The sequence below is a fragment of the Parambassis ranga genome, chromosome 6, assembly GCF_900634625.1.
Source record: "Parambassis ranga chromosome 6, fParRan2.1, whole genome shotgun sequence".
Classification (NCBI taxonomy): Eukaryota; Metazoa; Chordata; class Actinopteri; family Ambassidae; genus Parambassis; species Parambassis ranga.
The window spans coordinates 4,585,328-4,606,847 of record NC_041027.1 but is presented as its reverse complement, the minus strand read 5'-3'; positions in this window follow the sequence as shown (position 1 = coordinate 4,606,847).

The window sequence follows — 21,520 nt, the reverse complement described above, 5'->3', positions numbered from 1 at the left end:
TTTTGGAGAAGGAGCCTCGGAGCCCCACTCTCTCTCTTTCTCTCTCTCTCTGCTTCTTTGTGTTTCCATCTCTCTCTCTCTCTCTCACTTGTTCATCCAAGCCACGGAGTGCAAAATGCATAAACAATACATCTAGATAATGGCCTGCATTGTTTACTTAGCTCTGAAAATGTATTTGTGCAAAACTCTAAAACGCATTTAGGAGGAATCACTCACTCTGTGTAAAGCCTTGTTGACATTGGGGTGCTCTCAAAAGCAGGGGAGGTGTCATAACAACATCATATCTCACTGTATCAATTGGAATAAGAGGATATGATGTGCATTGTAACAGACCAGTGGAATCCACCAGTAGCTGATCTGCCTCTATACCAGTATTTCTGCGCCAACCTGCTTTGTTGGCCGCGGCAGTGGGTGGGAGGAGGTACGTGATTTAGTGCAGTTGGTCCTAACGACCTCTCTGTCCTTGTGACGAGGACACACAGCCTCAGGGCTCTGGCATGGAGGATGTGCCTTAGACCGCCTGGCACCTCGCCTGGCACCACGCGTGGCAACACGTCCACACTCTGCCACCCTTCTGATGGATTGGCCTGTCTATGGTGCCACCTTCATGAAATCACTTTTTGATTTGTTGTCATGTTTTTCTCCTTTTTTTCCCTGCTACTTGGGTTTTTTTCACGGGTAAGAACACCCTCTGGTCAGGTATTACAAGAGTGATTAAATTAACCTTCAATAAATCAGCATAATAGAGCATTACCTGTGAGTGTGTGTGCGTGCCTGCCTGATGATATGAAGGTGTGCGATCAAGAGGTCAACATCAAATGTCCATCCATGACTTGCCATATGAAACACAGTTGCCCCTTGGCTGAAACTGCTCTTTCCAATGTGCCATTTCACAGGAAACACATCAATAAGGCGCGATTACAGGCCTGACAAAATTAATCTCAACTGTCATTTCACAGAGCTCGGGTTTGGAAGTGCTCTGATCAAGTTACATTAGTGGGAAGCTACTGAATGATTTGGAGTGAAATCAAAATCCATTTGACTTCCCTTCTGTTTGGGAAAGGCATATTATCATCAAGAATCATTCCTTATCAGATGACATTTATGAGTGTGTTTTAATCTGTGTTCCTGATTTTAATGCTATAACTATGGATCTTTGTCATATCAGTAGTTAATACTTTGATGAAGAGAACCAGGAGTCCAGTGACTTTTGTGTGGTCACAAATGTCCGCTGTGGGACAAAAACAAAACCACATTAAAAATATTACAAACGTAAATATTCTAGTTTTTGGTGTCATAATATCAGTTTAATGACAGATGTAAACAGCAGTATTTGGAGGTGTGCAGACATGTGATGGTGTAGCAGAAACAGGCCAACCAGGATAAGGTGGATATGGGAAAGAAGAAGGTTGTACAAAAAATGGTTTGAAAGACAGAATGACAAACAACAAAAGGTTTTAAAGGAGGATTGACACAGAAAAGGCTTGAGAGAATGACAGGGTACACATATAACAGGTGTGCAGGCAGACACATTTACCGTGTTATTTGAAAAAAAATATACATTGTTTTTCTGAAGATAAAAAGGTCAAATGTCATTAGCTAGCATTATGTAATATCACTTTAGACCACAAGTTGGGATAGTGAGTCGATCTGCAGTTGATCTATCAGTCATGTTACAGCTTGTCAGTGGATGAAACAATACACATTTAAATACCTGCACTCAACCACACATGTATGTGGCTGTGATGAATTATTTTGGCATTTTGTTTCACACAAAAGTAACATTTGTGATGCCCAGCAGTCAGCTGTGTGTGTTTCTAAGATACATAAATTCTGTAGCAGAAAGTCCAACACCATTTTCAACAAAGAGTTCACTGTCTCATCATAACACTCATTCCCAAAGTGAAAACGCTAAACCTCAGACAACTCATTCTTTCCATCTGTGCTGTCTTCAGTGTCCTTCACGAGCAAATCTTGACAGCTCTGTCCAGAAGAGGAAGGCAAACTCAGGACATCTGCTTCTCTGCTTCACAGAGACATGGCAGAGATTTTGACACTGGGTGTCAGAGTAATCTGACAAGACAAGCCTCATGTTTTATCGGAGCGCTCAAAAAAAAAATGTGCCACCGTCGCTCTGGCTCGTGTCTCCTGTACATCATTCTGTCTTCTCCTTGACTGTTATGTGTTGAGTAGGTGGCATTGAAATGGAGGGTCCTGTAAAACAAATGAAAGAGGGGGGAAAAAGGAAAAAGAGGAAAAGAGATGAGGGGAGAGAAAGGGAGAAAGAGAGAAAGAGGAGTCAGACCCGTGACCTCTTCGGCCGCGCAGTGTGTCTGGAGCTGGCAGGGGACGCAATTGAGAGTGACACTCCTGGTTGGAGCTGCCAAACTGCCACTTCCTGTCCTCTTTATTCACACATAGCAGGAGTTTAAGCTGGACGTTTGAAGAGCAGAGAACAGACATGTGTCTCCTTGTACAGGCATCGCTTCTGACTGTCATTATTGTGGTTCACGACCACTCCGTCAAACGCGAGTTCTGACACCCATCTACCAAACAAGGATGGAAAATAGAGGAAAGCAGTATCAAGGCTTCAGATATGAGAGGGATATTTTTTTTCTTGTAATTGACTGAAATGTGAAACTTTCTTTGTCGTCATTGTTCCCTTTGTTCAACTCTTAACGCCTCCTCTGCTGTATCATTGGATTTGGGAATCCTCAGTGGCACAGAGCGATCAAATTGCTGTAGAATTGAAGAAATTGCTCTCATAATTTTGATGTTTTGTGTTGAATAACCCTTTAACTTTGTTAGGATCAAGTTTGTCACTCTTCCTCCTCTGCTTTCTCCTTTAATGGCTTTGTTTTTCTCCTCTCCAGCATCCCTAATAATGCTTGTGCCTGAAATAGGTCACTTTCACCAATACAAATAAGATTCAAAGTCATGTGTCCAGCTGCAGGTTTTCATTGAATTCTGTCCCCTTAGGTCAAGTTTGTTTTATTTCTCTGATATTCTTTCCTGCCTTTGTCTTACCACTATATCCATCTCTGTTTCTGCTCTTTTCTCTTTTTCCTCTCTACACACACACACACTCGCATACACGCACACATTATCCTTGGGCTATTACCAGGATAAGTCAATTTGATCCATCCAAGGCAGTGGATGTCATTTTATTCATATATTTTCAAGCCTAGTGACTTTATTAAAGGCTACTGCTTCAATCTATCCTGAATGGATGAATGCACCCATTGATGAAACACAGGAAAAAATGAAGCCCACACAGCCTGAAAATGACCACAGCCAATCAGCCTGTCATTTTCAAACATGTTCTCAAATTCTGTGTTTTATATGCAATCGAAAACAGCTTGGTGATTTTGAGGCTTTTTGGCACAATGTTTTCTATTCATCTTTGAGTGAGGAGATAGAAAGCTGTATGCCCGCCTTCCAATGACAAGAGAATGGCTGTTGAGACTTCCAGCTTGGGGGAAAAAATGAGATGTTACAGTCAGTGGAGGCACAGAGCAGAGAAAGTTGGAGACGAGACAAAAATGTGTCTATTCATGCCAACTGGTGTCCTGACCCTCCTCCAGGCAGCCATTGCCTTCTGTCAGGAGAGGGAATTAAAGGGCCATTCACCAGACACGAGGACTTCCACTTCTTTACGAGCAGGTCTCAAAACTTCCCTCTTACCCTGATCTTAGTCCTCTTATGTCAGATCCAAAACCTATTGGGTGCTGAAAGAGGAACTTGCGTATTAAGACCAACACAAGAAAAAAGAAGGTCCTGTCTCTTTAAGGTGAATATGGAGATGCCAGAGTCCACACAGCCAACTAGTCTTCCAGAGCAGAGGGGAAGGTCGTATAGAGTTCAGAGCAGGAGCGCTGACTGATGGCTGTAGAGGGATTCTGGTGTCTGCTGCTGCACCTCAAACACAAGGCTTCAGTGGCTATGAAGAGGCCAGCCGAGCAGGGACAGAACCAGGGACAGGGGCCAAATTAACCAAATAAACCACAGTACAGCGAGGCTGCTTTCAAGTAAATAAACATATCAACAGCAAAACATCTGACCAAAGACACGGAAGGTACCATTGGCTTTTTTCAACACAATTGTTGCTGTAGAAAAAAAGTCGTTTTTGTCCATAACATAAGCTAGCTTTGTTGCAAAGAAAATTGGAAAACATGCACTGAGAAGCCCCCCTACAAACTTCTGTTGAACAGATATCTTTCTGCATGGCTCAAAGTAAAAATAGTCCATCTAAAACCCCTGCACCTACTGTAGTGAACTGTATTGCAAATATTTAATTCCACAAAACCAACAATTTATGGTAAATAGTTGCGGATAAAAAGGTCTCTGCCTCAGTGATAAGGATTCTGTCGGTGACGACTGCACCCTGATCACATAATAGTGCTAAATCACATCCATAAACATGCATCAACATTAAATCTTAGTGGAGGAGGTGAGACTGTTTATAATGCCTGCCTAGTGCAACCATGTGAAACTGATTGGATGCCACTAGTCAGCTGGTAGTCAAACATGGCATGCATAATACTGAGCATGAATGAGAAACACTGTCAGGCAAAGTGTGTGTGGAATGTCAGTGCTTTTCCTGCAACATTTCCTGATCAACTCACCAAGTAACTTATGCTTACATTTCTGAGACTGAGTCTGATCAGGTGCCAGATATAAGCTAGTATAGGTACTGAAACAGGGACTGTATAAGCATAAGCTTGGCTTTACTGGCAGTCAAACTGGAGTTCTCCTCAGCAAATTTTCTTCTATGCATGCTTTGTGTTTCGGATTAATTTTGGAATTGGTTTAAAGTGAAGACCAAGTTGATCTTCTGGCCTTCTGAGCCAAGTCGTGACAACAAGGTGCTCCACTAACTCTGTGTTGGGGACTAAATCACTGGTAAGGTTTCTCAACTATTATGTCATGTGTGGTTGCTGAGTTTATTTGACTTTGTTACGTATGTCTCTACACCTGTGTCTGTGGCTTGATTGTCTAGTGGAGTGCTGTTATTGTTTGAGGGGCGCAGCGTTTTGTGGGTTTGTGTTGCGTGGCTTTCTGTAGCCTACTGTGTTGGAGAGCTCAGTTTTCCCTTGGAGCGGCGAACGAGCAGAAGTTAAGTGTCTGCTGCCTGCACATGTTGATCACTGCGGGCATGATCCTTTGCGTTGTGTGACGTTGCAGTGGACGTGGTTAGTGAGGGTGGCTCGGAGCACATCCATGGCTGTGGAGAGGTCGCCAGGCTCCTTTTTTCCCCCTTGCCATCTGGCTTTAGTGCGTAATTACCTGTCACCAGTAACTGCATGAAGACGATGGGTAAAGCTTATGAAGCTAGTTTGTGTTTAGGTAGTTAAACAGAGGGGCGCATTTCTTGCTGTGTGGCAATCGGGTGTATGTTTACCTGAAAGGAAACGTTTTTTATGTGTGTGTTGTCAAACAGACAAGTATTCTTAAATTTTTAAGTTTATAAACATGAAGTATTATTATTATTATTATTATTGTTATTATTATTATTATTATTATTATTATTATTATACCACATATAGTATGTGTATAGTGTATGTGTATTTACATTGTATACATATTTGTATATATGTATTTTTTATAATACTATACATGTATGGTACTAAATGTATGCATGTATGGTAAATGTTTCTATGCTAATAGGAACAATACTTATTTTGTTATACCGGTATAATAACTAATATACTGTATACAGTATTTTTGTGTATGTATGTATGCATAGGAGTATATATATATATATATATATATATATATATATATATATATATATGTATATATGCAAATATTCATATAAAATATATATATATATATATAGTGTCATTATATGGTAAGACATATATTGGATACATTCAAATGCGTCAGCTGACAGCGCAAGCCAAATTAGAAAGCAAGCAGTGCAAGTTGGGTTAAAGTAAACTTACAGTTGCACACAGGTAGGGTTTTCCTTTGGCCAGCCTTCTTTGACTTTGACGTATTGAGTAGCTATAGTAACTAGTGCCAACTTTTGCGAAAAGATCCTGAGTCTTCTCATTGTTTGAACATGCGCATGATTGGCCAGATTCTGTGCACACATTGATGCTCCAGTGTGTTTTGACAGACAGAGCTCAGGAAGCCTGTTCATCTTTGTCTGTTTCTGATAATAATAATAATAAATAAGTTGGTGAAGTTTGCTGTGCTAAAGGCTTATGAACTCGTCCTAGAAGCTTACTGGCAACGGTTTAGATTTTGGTCATCTTCAATTTGCGCGAGATTTGACGACTCATTTTCAGCCTCTTAAGGTAATGATTTTGCAGGCTTGTGTGAACTTGTGCTTTCGGAACAGTTAAAAAATTTAGTGCCACACCATGTTGAACATACAGAAAAAATTATTAGTTGTTGACTGTTGGTGTGGGTGAAAATTTGTGCTAATGTGTGTAATGGTAAAACTTACCAGACCACAAGGAAAACAAATGCCATTAATGTCAATAAGATGTGTAATTACTGTCATAAGCGTGAACATTGGAAGGCAGACTGTCTTATGTGGTCTTCAGCAGCAGGTCTAAGGTTAAAGGTGCTGGTTTAGCAGTGCCTGAAGGTGACATTGCTCCTGGTCCATGTAGCTCCTCCTCAATGAAACATGCTGGCTCAGCTAGAGGGGAAACATATCTGCCTTATATTTCTGAAGGTTATGTGTCCATGGTGGGGTGTAATATAAAATTTCTTGTGAAGATCTTGAGGGACAGTGGCACTTTTGAGTCCTTTTATTCAATCTGGTGTTTTGTCTTTGTCCAAGCAATCTGAGATAGGCAGCTCTGTTTCTGTTTGGGGAATGTGAGCATTTTGCTTGTGCCATTGCTGGACTGCACACTTGCTGTGCACCAGGCCTTACCATTTGAAGGAGTGTCATTCTGTGTATTAATCTTGTTGGTTCACGTTTGGGCAGGTGTGGTAATTTTGCTAATTACCCCCGTCCTGCTTGTTGGGCAAGAACAGCCTGAGAGTAAATGAGATGCTTATATTAAAACCTGTAATATATGTCACCTGATTGACAAACATTAAAACCTGCACCACTGTATCCAATTCCTGTAATAAAACAGCCATTTGAACATTTAACAGTTGTTTGTGTAGGCCCATGCCCTTGCCATGTACAAAACTGATGCCTGATGATTTAATGTGTCAGAGCACTTGTTACCCAGCTGTATATCTTTTGCGCACAATAACCAGTAGGTCTGTAGTACATGTTCTCTCGCATTTTGTCAACATTCGACATCCTAAAAGTCAATTAGTTGGATTGAGGCTCAAACCTTTCTTCTAAACTGTTTTCACCTGTGTTGAAACGACTCAGTGTCCAACATAACCAGGCCTCAACCTATCACACGCAGAGTCAGGGCACTCTGGAGTGCCAAAATTTAAAATCTCTCTTGCGTGCCTACTGCATGGAGACAGAGAAGAAGGGTTAACTTGGTTGATGCTTGCAGTGAGGGAGGTCACACAAGAGAGCACTAGGTTCAGCCTAAATGAACATGTGTTTGCACACACTGTGAGAGGGCTGTTGTTAGCGTTATCAGAGAGTTGGAAGGAAGCAACACCCAAACTCCCTAAATTTTAGAATGGTTATACCTACTGTATACCTACCTACCTTCCCTTAACAGAGGTGGTGGCCTCAAACATCATTTTTCTACCACATACAATGCAGTGATTCCATCCATTCCCAGGAAGTTTGCACATACTCACAGTAAGAACAAAGGGCTGTCAACCAGTCCCCCTCCAGCAGTTTCATAGTCGTTAGCCAGTCGTTAGACACACCTGGCCCAGTCAGCCAGATCATCACAGGTAAGTATGGAAACATTTAGTGCTATTGTTTTTAAGTTTTACCCAGACCCACCCACTGAGGTCTGTAACCACATATAAACCATGTTTCCCCACCAAACAGTTAGAACTGATGAAGCTGCTTGGATGAGCAGCGAAAGGTCTTCAAGAAAACTCTTCAAGTCCAGACGCCTTGCTTCAATCTTCTCTACATACCTACTGTATACCTACTTTGTGCTGCTGTAAAATTGGCTAAAAAAACTGACATGCTACAGTTTTAATTCTGGGGATTGAGTTTTAGCCTTGTTGTCAAATTTTCAGGTCACTGCAAAAGAAACTGGTGGAGCAGAAGTGTTTTACTTCAACTTCAAAATTGTCATATTTCTTAACCCTTGTGCAACGTTCTCAAACACTACCCTTTCGTGTTGTTCGGGACAAAAACGTCCTCTAACTTTAACTGTTTCAAAAATATATCGGATAAATATTTTTTTCATATTTTTTTGCATAGACCTTTTTTATTAACTTCAGTTCTGATCAAAAGTAGTAAAACAATCATTATAGGACTAAGTGTGTAAATGTGGGGGGGTGGGGGTGGGGGGTGTCCTTGACCCGCTAGTCCATGAACTCTCAATCACCCCTCGTGCTGCTAGGTAGTTTAGTTCCCAAAATATGGCCGAGACCCAGTTATGGAGCATTGGAGGTTTGTAGCAAACAACAGCTCAGAAGAAAAGCTGACTCCCATTCTGAGATTTTCAGGGGAAACTATGAGAATCTGCCTATATTTCCCTTTAATGAGAACAGCGATAAATTCTTAAAATGTGTCAAGATATCAAGTTCTATTAGTTGATTAGCAGTGTAGTTCTGTGTGAACTGGGGAATCTTAGCATCATCCTCAAAATATGAACACCTGGACAAGAAGTTGGCTTGGAGAGACAGCACAGAGAGTTTGCATCCACAAGGTGAAACGGATCACATCAAGCTTTGACAACATCCCACCGTCTCCTCAATGTCTGACTTAACCACGCCAAGCAATAAACCAGAAGCTCCCACAGCAGTAGAGAAGAGAGATATGTGTGAGTGCATGTGTGTGACAGTTACAGAATCTAAATTCATCCCCTACTGCCTCCCAAAGCCTCCTGCATCCCTCCGCCGCCCCTTCCACCCTCCTCAACTATCAGAGCTGTATCGTTTTGCAAACCTCTGCGGTGATGTTGTCAGGCTTCTTTCTGTGAAGTGGCCCCAGCCATAAAACAACAGTGACGTGAGTGATTGATCCAGCAATGAGGATGGCAATACTCCTCTGCATCAATATGAAGGCAGCCTGCGGGACTGGAGCCCTTTCAGACAGCTCTCTGTTTCTCCTCAGAGGAAAAATCCATACACAATTGATGGCAGTTCAAAGAGAGGCTTTATTGTGGGATATCAAATAAAACATCAGAGAACGGGAGTGAGAGAGAGAGAGAATGAAAGAGTGCATGTGAGAGAGAGTATGGGTGTGAAAGAGGGGGAGACAGAAAGAGCGATCTGCATTTTGCTTTATCTCCTTTTTGCACCTGAATGGTAATGAACTGGCTTAGATGAAACTGAGAGACTTCATCGTTTCCAGAGGACTCGCAAACAGCATGTGGATGTCAACAGTATCTATGGCGCTATTACCCAATACGATCCTACAGAAAAGTGGTATGCAGATACAGAGACCAGGTGACTGTGTACCAATCAAGACAACCTAGATAGGCCAGTAAAGGTGTTAAGTATTTATAGGGTTATTTCAGGGTATGAGAGAGAAGTAAGAGAGATATCAGTCGTTTCCTGTCTGTTCTCTGCAGCCTGGCCTCCAGCAAACCCTGTTATGATTTCATCAGCACTGCTTCTAATCCACTTACTTAATGAAATACATAATTAACACAGCTTAATTGTGGTAGGGACAGCTTTGACTGAAATCATTTCCTGTGGCCACTGTTGCTGTAATTGAATGTGTTCTTCACACCCGATCAAGACCTTTTAGATTGAAACAGAAGACGTTTGTTGGTTTTCCTTTAATGAGTTCTTTTGTTGGGTGAAGTAAGAGGCCTTCTGGTTTTAATTTTCGCTGCTGGTGTCTGATTGCTTACATGCAGCACTCAGACTTCAGCCAAAATGTTTCAATAGATTTTTTTAAGTTATCTGACATAAAACCGCACCAGTTGAAGGTTTTGAATGTAAAAAGCCTGAGTGATCCTGATGTGCATAAGCCAATCTCAATCCCAAGGCTTTATGTTCACAGGGTCTAATTGCAATATAATGGATTTGATTGCTAGTGCGAACAATGTCAGATCAATGTAGTGTAGCTAAGTTACAGCTAGCTGCCTATCCAGCTATGCCTGTCGGCTATTGGCTATTACTTATGGCTAAAATTCACACCACTGGACACACAAAGTTAATACGCAAACTGATGCAACTATCATTTATCTGTCATCTTCATTTTTGGAAAAATGATTCCAAATAAGTGAAAATCATATGGAACCTTTAATCAGCTTCCAGATTTGTTCCCATACACAACCAACTGGATTTTGATAACAAAATTATGCTTTTCATTGCTGCAGCTACAACCTGTTTTAATTATGCTAAATAGCCCAGATGAGATGCCAAAATTACAAGTCAAAACAAGCTAATAAATTTAGCTATAAGTGGCTGTGTTTCTTCGGTTTTGCCATTGTCATTCTCCCTCTTCCTCTCTCGCTCGCCCCGTCTCCTCTCTCTCCGTTGCTCTTTGGTCGTGATTGATCGATGTGTCAGGTATGATGGGGCATCATGGTGTTAGAGCGGGTTTTGCAGCTCAGTCATGTGACCGCAGCAGATGGCACAGCTGAGTATTAGAGTGGGTTCACCTGCTGTTTGCTCTCCTGCTTCCTGCTTTACCGCTATCAAATACCACCAAGGGAGAGCGAAGGAGTGAGGGGAAGGAGTCGGGAGGAGGGAGGGCTGGGAAGAGAAGACGGAGAGCAGTTTTCAGAAAGAAAGGAAGCACAGGAGAGGGGGACAAATTGGTGGGATGGATACAGGAGAGATGAAAACTGCGATGAAGAGATCATGAGGGTGAGGGAGGTATGTGTGACTCGCAGAGGTGGTGCAAAAAGAGGGTGCAGAATGAATGAACTGTATTCTTTCAGTGATATCTTTCTGTTAATTTCCCTCTGCGTTGTTTTCTCTCTCTCTCTCTCTCCTTCTCTCTCTCTCTCTCTCTCTCCCTCTTTCCCCAGTCATAAGGCTCAAATCATAAGCTCATAATGATGGGATGTGGTCTAGGATCCATTTAACACCCGTTCCAGACCAGAGGATGAGTACAGATAGAAGGGACACAAAGTAACTATGACTGATTGCTGAGCCTGGTGACTCCAAGGGACATCCTCCATGTAATTCTCTTAGTGTAGCATAATATCATCTATCCCACAAATAGACATATGACCCTGCAGTACCCGTGTCACTCAGAGTTCAAGACTGGGGGAGTGCACTCAAAGGACAGGACACACTCATAATTACACACAATCTGGTTAGTGCACATGCATAAACATGCATTATATTTTATACTCATGCCTGTGTGCTTTGTGCTAATGGAGCTGAATAGACAAAAGCACGGACACAGATTAAAAAAAACATCATTCACACACATACACATGTGCTCATTACATATGCATGACCAGTGCACAGGGCATTGCTGACTAATAGAAGCACTCTATGCGGCCTGCAAACAAGCGCGTTATCAGTGATAAATTCCACCACACCTACCCACCTTGACAGCAGTCCAACCGGCAGCCTCCTCAGCTGCTATCTGCCCTCTACAGCCCTGCTCCTGGGCTGTTTGGGAATGAGTGGCAGGTGTGTGTAAATGCTGGTGCCGATATGTCACAGGCACCAATCTGCAGTCCCCAGGGATTCTACTGGGAGTTCAGCCCGAGTATCACACCGCGGAGAAAACAATTTCTGCTGCCAATACTCCCGCGCAGATGAGAAATGTTTTAATATTTGCTGCTGCTTTATGGCTGCCGCTGTGACAGTGATGGAGAAAATGTCAGCTTTTTCCACCCTTAAATGCCACTCTTTGTCTCAGTCTGTTTCTTTTCATTGATCTCTGCCTCTGCCTCGGAATCAATAAGGTCCACCAAACAGTCGCTTGTCTGAGAATGCATTGCTGTTTTGCCTTCTCAAACCTTTCAGCAATGAAGAATTTCGCACTTTACTTTCTTTGCCTAATTAGTTATCCAATATGAGTCCAGCTTGTGCAAAGCAACGTGTACAAAAGGAGAAATGGCATCGTAATTCCAAAGCTGATTTAGTTGTCAATCACTGGAATGATGTGTCCCCCACACCCCCACCCCCATCTTCCACCGATAGAGAATAGGATAATACACACAATGTGTATGTGTAATGGGGAAATTTGTATGCTAGCTTTATTTTCTTTAGCTCTGAGTTGTTGTTTTGTGTTTTGTGTCTAACTGCAGTAACATTTAGACCAATTATAGCGGCACAAAAAAGGACACAATACATCGCTTCTTTCCTCCAACTACTCAGCAGAGGCTTGTCGATAGTAACTGACCCAAACTTTCACCCTGACAGGGTAAGGAGTACTTCACTCAGCTGCAGTCCCTCTTCAGCTCTTTCCTCTGGTGCTGCTGCAAGGAGGGAAGAACAAACGAGATCTAGAGTAGTAACAGGACCAGGACCGCGGCCCATAGGAGGAACTGGAGCCACTGTCTATCCTGATCAGACATCAGTTAGATACACAGGAAGTGATTTAAACAGGCAGTTTTTTTTATGTCACACACATATTTCATCAGACGACTGAAAGGTTAAGATTAAAATGTGAGCAACAATAGGTTCATTTAGCTGAATCGTTGATTCTGGGGTCATTCGGGGGACGTCAGGGAGAGTGATGATATAATATAACGCATCACTTCCCTTACACGCCGACAGGGCAGACAATTAAAGGTTTGTTCTCGCAAGAAATGTCCTCCATTCCTGAGGGTTGGTGGAGGAGGAAGAGGAGGGGACGTGAAACTAATCCCTCCTGAGACTCGCCGGACAATGCGTTGTGTTTATAGACACATGTCGAAACACTAACACACACATTGATCATACTGTGATACAAAAAAATGCAGAGAATTCACAAGCTCATAAAAAGCAACAATAGATACACAATAAATCTTGTGATTCATCTTTCACAAGGAAAGGAAACAGATGTACAATACCTGGAAGCAGCAAACTGTGTGTGTGTGTGCGCTGCAGGCTGTTACAGGTTAATGTTTAAAGCAAACGCAACACTAAAAAAAAGAAAGGAAAAAAATCACATTTTCTCTGTGGTCCACTACACTTTAATCAATACTTACAACACAAGTAGCTGCTGTCTGCCAAATCCTGCTCCTGACTTTTCATGTTAACCTGACAGTCAATCTACAAGCAAACAAGTTGTTCAATGAAAAATGTTAAAACGGGTCAGTTAATGGCTGATGGGTTACAGGGGGCTGACAGTGTTTTAGACCCAGTGGAACTGGATTAAAGGAATAGTTACACAAAATGAGGAATTGGTAGACAGAAAATACGTAATATAAATATAGAAAAGAGCAGAAGATGTCTATACTTCAGGGAGCCACAATTATCAATATGTAAAAATGAGTGAATTAATAATAGTTTTTTTTATATCTAGCAAACTAATGGTTAAAATCTTTTATAAAAAAATCACTTTAATTTCAAAATATCACATTCTAATCCAAAAGTCAGTGACATTTTGAGCTCAGTAACTTAACGAAAGTTTATGACACGTACAGACAAACACACGCCTCCAGAGATGTGTCCTCTAGAAAGACGAGTAAGAGAAACTGATGGCGTGTGTACACGAGGTCTTCAGAACATTTCAGCTAAGGTGCTGCAGCTTGTCAAAGCAACCCAGTGTCAGGTGACAAGGCATCACGCTGCCTCAGACAGAAATGGCCCAGTAATGTCTCAGGCAATGAACCACGGGCCACAGTTTTGTCCCTCCATCACAGCTGAGTCCAAACAGCAGCCTGCTGCTGTCACTGTTAATGCGTCTCCACATAAACACTTGCCTTAATCGCATCAGTGCCTCAATTTCATGTGACCTGTTATCATTATCACTCGGTTTCTGCTCGCTTTGGGCTCTCGTTTTGGATGTGCTCTGGTCAAAGTTAATGAGACCAGCTGACACTGTTTGGAGTCTAATTTTCTAAAGCTGGTAAATCGTCTTCTGATAGAAATCTGTTGTCTTGATATTAGTAGTATTGATATAAATAGTTCATGTAAAAGATAATTCCAGTGCAATAGTTATTTTATTATATTATATTGTTCTATTTTCGCTGCTCACACTATCATTTCTGTAAGTAATAATGTTGTAGTGTCTTTTTTGCACCTGAGTGAAAATAGTGACACAGCAGTTATACTGCCGTTTACACCCTCAGAGCAACAAAGAGCACACGTATGCAAGAGACTGTGTAAGAAGGGTGGGTCAGCCACAAGACATGGCTTTCTATTTAAAACTGCATCCTTGTTATTTTCTGTCCATCTTTGCTTCTCTTTTCAAGAACATTTACATCCGTCGTCCTGATATTTTCACCTTGGAGATGTGGGAAGGTGTGGCTGTGCCAGAAGGAGCCACTGTGCCAAAGGACCAATCTGGTGCTATTTAATTGTGATATATTTAAGTTTGACATTGCACTATAGGTGGCACGCGTGAAGGGGTTCAATAAGGTTCGAGGCCTTTCTGTGTGGAGTTTGCATGTTCTCCCTGTGCCTGCGTGGGTTTCCTCCTCCCACATTCTAAAGAGGTGCCTGTTAGGTTTATTGGTAACTCTAAATTGCCTGTAAGTGTGAATAGTTGTTTGTATGTGTATATTGCTCTGCAATGGACTGGTGACCTGTCCAGGATTTACCCCGCCTTTCAACCATAGGTAGCTGGGATAGGCTCTGTGAGCCTGCACTGCAGGACAAAGCGGGTTCAGAAGACGGATGGATGTTGCACTGTGCAGCTTAGTTTATGTGTTTTGCCTGTGTAATAGATAATAAAATGAATATCTAAACACAACCTGGTTTAGATAATCTTGCTAAACTGTTAGTTTGTTTGTCTGATTGTCATGCCAAATTTAATTGTAGAAGAGTTGGCATGTTCTACTTTCTTTGCAATAACCGTGAGTGTGTCAGTAAACGTGGTTTTAGTGTGCTTGCTTGTCCACTCAAACATCCACAGTACAATGTGTCAGAATATAAACTATACATTTATAGTTCTGACCTGTGACACATTCCCTGGCTTTAAGCCTCTTACAGCAATTTTCTTTTGATTTTTGCTGTTAAAACAAAAGAAAACAATAGACTATAGTTGAATGTGATTGAGCAAACAAATCATCTTTTAGAGAAAGGACGGTTTGTTTGACTGAATAGTGTTTGAATGCTGGTATTGTACAACATGTTTGCCTCTGCCACACATCTCATAGTATTCTGCCTAATCCTCTTTTCCACAGTCTAGTCTGAAAAAGGCCTTTCACTCAGTGGCCTAAGGGACATGATGTTGATACAGAGGCTGTTTCATAAACTCCTAACACAGTAATCACACTCTGACAGATGTAGGCCCACTACTGTACATACAATCTCAAACACACACATGCACAGATTTAACCCACATTGCTCTCTCTCTCTCTCTCTCTCTTTTCCTGGTGACTCACTGCTCATATCAGCATAATGACCACAGTCTGATCCTGCCCACAGGGTCTGAGGATTGGAGCGACACTGGATTCTGAATAAACAATGAATGACGTACGAACATGTGGTCCTTGTATTTCACAACATAAAGGGACACTCATAGTCCGCAGACAGTGACTATACCACTCTGATATTAAAAACAGGCCTGCTGTTGATTTTAAGGAAATTCTCAAAAGCTGAAACCTCACATTTTCTGTTACTGCTGCGGTTTTACAGCATGAATGACATTTGACCAAATGCAAAACAATGGCTTACATTTTAACCTTTTGTCCCACGCTAAGTGGCAGCATCCTGGTATAGATTCTGCAACGATGAAGCATGAATAGTAATTGTTTACCTGCAGTTGATACAATGTCAACAGACTAATCCATCACATGGACACTGTCAACTTATTTATAGACAAGGGGAATAAATCAGGCGAGTGGATGAAAGTTGAAAAGACAAACACAAGGACACAAATGGGAACCCCATAGATAATCCTTTAAACATTTTTAATCAAGATGTCAGCAACAGGAAAGATGAATGAAGCATCCATCTATCTGTAATTAAACTTGTGCATCATCGTAATGTAGATATAATGTGATAAACAGCCCAACAGTGATATACCGATACTAATAGTGCAGAGAATGATTTGAACTTTATCATCACTTGAAGTTTGCATTGTAATACTGAAGGTAAATGATTTGAGCTATATTGCCATTATGGGTTTACATTGTAAAACTGGGTGCTGAGTGATATGAAGTACTGTATATCTTCAAAGAAGCATAACTCAGTGTTGTGGAGTGAAAGAGTTTGATTGCTTCTAAAAATAGGGCATAAATTTGTATCCAGTGTTTTAAATCTTTGGAAGGATCTTACTGACAGTTTAAATATTGAAGTATCTGGTTTCATCCTAATATTTTCTTAATACTGTTCTGACCAGCATGAATCAACAATTCTCTGGAAGACAATGTCATAAAACATTCCCAGGAGTTTGGCAGGAAGTATTATCTTTTTTGGAAAATCTGTGTGCAATATGTTTATCTTGCGATATCCCTCGTTCACAAACCAAAAGGTTCTCCATCATTTGCTGCAAAAAATTCCCCCTCATTTAAAAAAAATACTGTGTTACTTATGAGGAAATTGAGCATGCATCAATATTTTCCATGAACCTCATTTTGAAATTTCAGAGTCACTCTTTTTTTTTCCTTTTTTTTCACATCTCCCACACTGCTGTCAGGGTGTGCTCTCTCACCGGTGCCTTTTTCATCAATTTCAGTGGAGAAGAGAGAAGACAGAACACCTTCAGACAGTCAGACATACAGTTTGATGGCTAGAGAAGAAATGCAAAGAGACAGGAAAACAAAACAAAAAAACACTCCACTGTTAATCTCTGCCAAGTGTGTTTCCTTCACTGTGAGAATCAAGCCCATCAGCTTAAATCTGTGCTATCTGTTGTTTTTTTTAAAAAAAAAACTTTAATACTAACTTTCAATGTCATTGGATTTGTCTGTGTGTTAGGAGAAGGGAGGGGTAGAGGTGTGGGTTGGGGTGGGGGGTGGGTGGGGGTTGAGATTACAGTGAATGTCACCCCACCTCCTCTCTCAATCATCCACTTTCAATCCATCGCCGTCCCGGGGTTTGTGAGACAGCTTGGCGATGATGCCAGTAAAATGGGATCAATAGCATAGGGAAAAACGGACCAGACAATCTCTTACCCCCTTGAACTTCTGTACCCGTGATTGATTTGTCCCCTGCCACAGCAGAGGAGACGTTAGAGACAAGAAACATGTGTGTGGCCGCACATATGTGTGTGCCCGTGCACCTGCGTACGTGTGTTGAAAGCATGTTTTTTTTTTTTCCCCAAAAGTGTGGTGTCTGCTTGTGTGTGTGTGTACTCTGTGATTGATGATCTGAAGCACACACACATCATCAGCAAGGCATTTGCGAGGTGTGTGAGTCAGGAGCTGTCATCCCCCTCAGTCTCCCCAAGCAGAGGCCTCGGCTGCTGATTTATAGTAAATCATTAAAATCTGCTTATTATTGCAGCAGCTCATCACCCTCCCCCTCCCTCAGTCCCCATAACCAACAACACCACACCACCACCTCCACCTCCCTACACAAAACTTGCCACACCAATGAGAGAGACACACTAAGATAAGACTGTATATACACACACCCACACACACACATACAGAGAGAGAGTGATGGTCAGCAGATTCTGGCACATTAAATCCATTTCTGACGCTTGTTTGAAAATAAATATCCCAGATGTCTTGTTTCATAAACATCGGCTGAGGAAGCCAATGAAAAAATCTGGCCGTGTTCCTGTACAACAGCTGGAGCCGAGTGGACGTACCCACACACAAACAAAAAAAAAGAGAGAGAGAGAGAGAGAAAGAAAAGAAACTTTCTTATGGGTGCTCATGCTCACATGTGCATAAACACACAAATCCACACATGCACACACCTGCACACCTCTGCTGTCTTCTATCTTTGAAACTGAAAATGTGATGTGACTTGAACAATGACAGGTGTGTTTGTCAAGGATGTGGCTGTCACTTCAAATCAATGGACGGGAGCATCTTCCCAGAGAGACTTTCCACTTCTTAGGGTTTTGACTGGCTACACTGCGCTTCAGTGAAGGCTGGAGAATAGTAAGTTGTCAAAGTGGCATTCAGGAAGCCGTGGTTAGGTGTCATCAGCTCCAAAAATAATATACGTAAAGAAGCTTTTATTTCATCAGAAAACTGTATACGAACCAGTGGCCATTATATACTGACTCATGTAGTGAGAGAGGAAAATCATTATATGGTGTCTATCCATCTGAAGTTCGTTAGCGTGAACATATCTAAGTATCACTGTTTTAGAGACGTACTGTTTGAGCCGGTTGTGTAGGGCACCGAATAAAATGATGATAATCATTTCCACTGAATAACTCAAGTGAGAATCACAGCTTGTCTATTGTCGCTTTGCGGTGCGTGGTTTGTCAAATGTGTTTCAATTACAGCCTTTAACTTGAGGCAGTATCACATCCCCATGAAGTGATTTTAATGGACTTTGCTGCAATTGTTTGTTATGCCAGACAGGTCCTTTCCACAGAAAGTGAAGAGAAAGAGACGGGGGGAGGTTTGAAACTCAAATGAACTTTGGGTGATAACATGATTCGAGTGGCTGAGCAGGGGAGTAGCTACTGGCTCACATCTAGTCACTTCCTGTCACTGGTATTTAGCTGAATGCATGCACGCCTAAAACTAAAAACACGGGTACTGGCATCTGATTTGCCAGATACACCATTCTGGAACCCGATTACTGTGTCCAACACCCCCCAATCAGTCTGTCCTGTCCCACTTTTCTCCTCCAACTATTCCTCCCCTCCCTCTACTTTCCTGACACATACAGTATAACAGCCTCCTTTCCATTCTGTCTCTAAAGCTCCTGGATCCTCAGAGCACAGGTGCAGGACTGCAGGGCTACAGCCCACAGGCCCTGGATGCTGAAACAGGAGAGGCAAGCCGGCACACATGCAGAATTACAACGCCTCCATTTCTCACACTGACATAATCCCCATGTTTTATTTGTCCCCTTGTAATTCTTTTTATATCTTGGGCTTATGTTCTTTGGCATCCATTCAATCCCAGCCTCGGGACACAGGGCTCTACCAGGCCCATATGTGTGCCTTGCTCCACTTAACGCATATTAGTTCCTTTGTAACTGTGACTAAACTGGCACGTCTCAGCTGGGAGATGTGCCGGCTTTGACTGACAGCCCATGTCTGGATCCTGTACTTTGAGTCTCACGCAGACTTGTCAAACACGGGCTCTGTCAAAGCATCCCTCACTCTGCTGTCAAGCACAGGAGCTGCGGAGAGCTGCAGAGGGTTCGCAGCACTGACCACATGTTTCTGAATTACCCTGTACCCCATATGTGTGAGTGTGTGTGTGAAGAAGAGAATGAATATTATATCACACTTCACTGTTCCCCAGTGTTACTTTGACCAAAACTAAATCTTAGAAGCATGTTCCTGGCATGTTCCCTCTTTCACTAAGTAGAAAAAAAATCCAAGGGGAAAAAACTAAATGAAACATTTTTCATGCTTGCATTTTGGCAAGATTACCAGAGAGAGAGAGAGAGAACGGGGGAAAAAAAGCGAGACTTGTATACCCGGATCAGATCAGTCACTAAAATTACATCGAGGAAAGCTTTTCCAATAACAGCTTGATATTAGGATTTCAGTGTGGTGTTGATGTATGTTATCGGCGCTGAAAATCTGTTAAGTCTGTGCCATGTGATGCCAACAGTCTTAAATATTGTTTTCACAACTGTGCAAGCTAATTACCTTTAATTTTTCATCTGTGCTCCAAGGGTTGTAAGAGACTGTGATTAGTGATTCATTACTTCTCATTACCTGGCCTGTCAAACTGTTTCCTTTACTTATTCAAGCTGATTAGCTGTACATGGCCCGCCTCTCTCAACGAGGCTGAGAATGAGACCTCATACATGATCTGCAGATAGGCAACACTAAAAAGCAGCAATGATGGGAGAGATTATAATGAGGAGATGAGCAAAGGAGATTTTAGGGAAAAAAACACTGTTTAACCCAGTGTTTCGAAAGTTAACTTTCACATCATCATCATCATTAAAAATAACATGACTCCCCACGTCAACAGCCTGAGCGATGGCACGTCAGCCTTTTCTCCGGAGAAAGGGTTATTTATAGGTGTCAGAGAATAAGGATTGATTCACTGCAGGTAAACAGGATGTCATTCTCAGCAAAAGGTCAAGGTGAGGTGGATAAAATACAAGAATTTGGCATCTGTGTGTTTCACTTGTCTGTCAAGCCAATCATGCTGTGAAGGCATGACATGACTTGGTAACATGCAAACTGTCTTTTTGGATAAAGTGATGGCACAATGAGCCATTGAGTTCAAGTGTAAAGCAACGCTGGTAACTAGGGTAGAAAGATGAGCCCTTGCATGACATTGACTACGCTAGTGAGACGATAACTAAAACATTCATCTCCATTAAGAGTAATTAACAAACTTCCTTGGTAATAATTAAAGGGCCTTGCTTTAAGGGAAACTGTGCTTAATTAGGAGGTTTGACAGGATGAGGCTTTAGGGATGATCCATATCCAGAGGGCTGTTGGAGGGGTGCAAGTTACAGAATTTCCAGAGTTTTTTTCTTGTTTCATCACAAAACTCTGTGCCCTTGGTCAACCCAGAAGATGGCCTGGTCTGGCCTGATCTGGCTTGGCACGGCTCTGAAGTATTGACAGGTATGACAGCCCCCCGATTAGCCAGCCAGCTGGAGGCCCAGACCTTGTCACCTGTCAGGTAGAGAGATGAAGGGTGAATGAGCAGAGGAGGAGGAGGAGGAAGAAGATGGCAGAGAGCAAAAATTGGTGATGGTGGCATACACAAAATACAGGAGGCAGCTACAAAAACCACATGTGTATCAGGCCTGAGTCACCTGCAGAAGTGTTTGTGAAGCACTCCATTACAAAAAGCGAAGGGTTTGAGGATGACAAATGTGTACCCAAAGAATCTGTGATTGGATCAGGGATTAGGGGGCTGCAGTGTCTCTGATGGGGAAACAGGCAGGAGACAGACAGACAGAAAGACGGAGAGAAGAAGAAACAGAAGGAGACAGAAGGGTGGAAGGAGGGACAGTAAACGAATGTCAGACTGCCCAGGCAGGGAGACAGAGTGGCAGAGTGGGTGGGCTTTGACAGACACATCTCACGCGGGCTGACAGCTCCGTCAATAGCCCCAGGATGGCCGCCCTGATTGACAGCTAGCAGGTGGCGCATGAATGGAGTTGTCAGGCCGACTGTCAGTCAAAGTCACATCGCTGTGGCTACAAGGCCCCGGCTGAACAGGCACACAGCTGCCCAAGGTGATCTCTGGGTGTACACGCAGACTATTGGCACAGGAGGCTGAGGGAGCTCAGATCATGCTAAAATTACCATACGCAGCAACAGCAG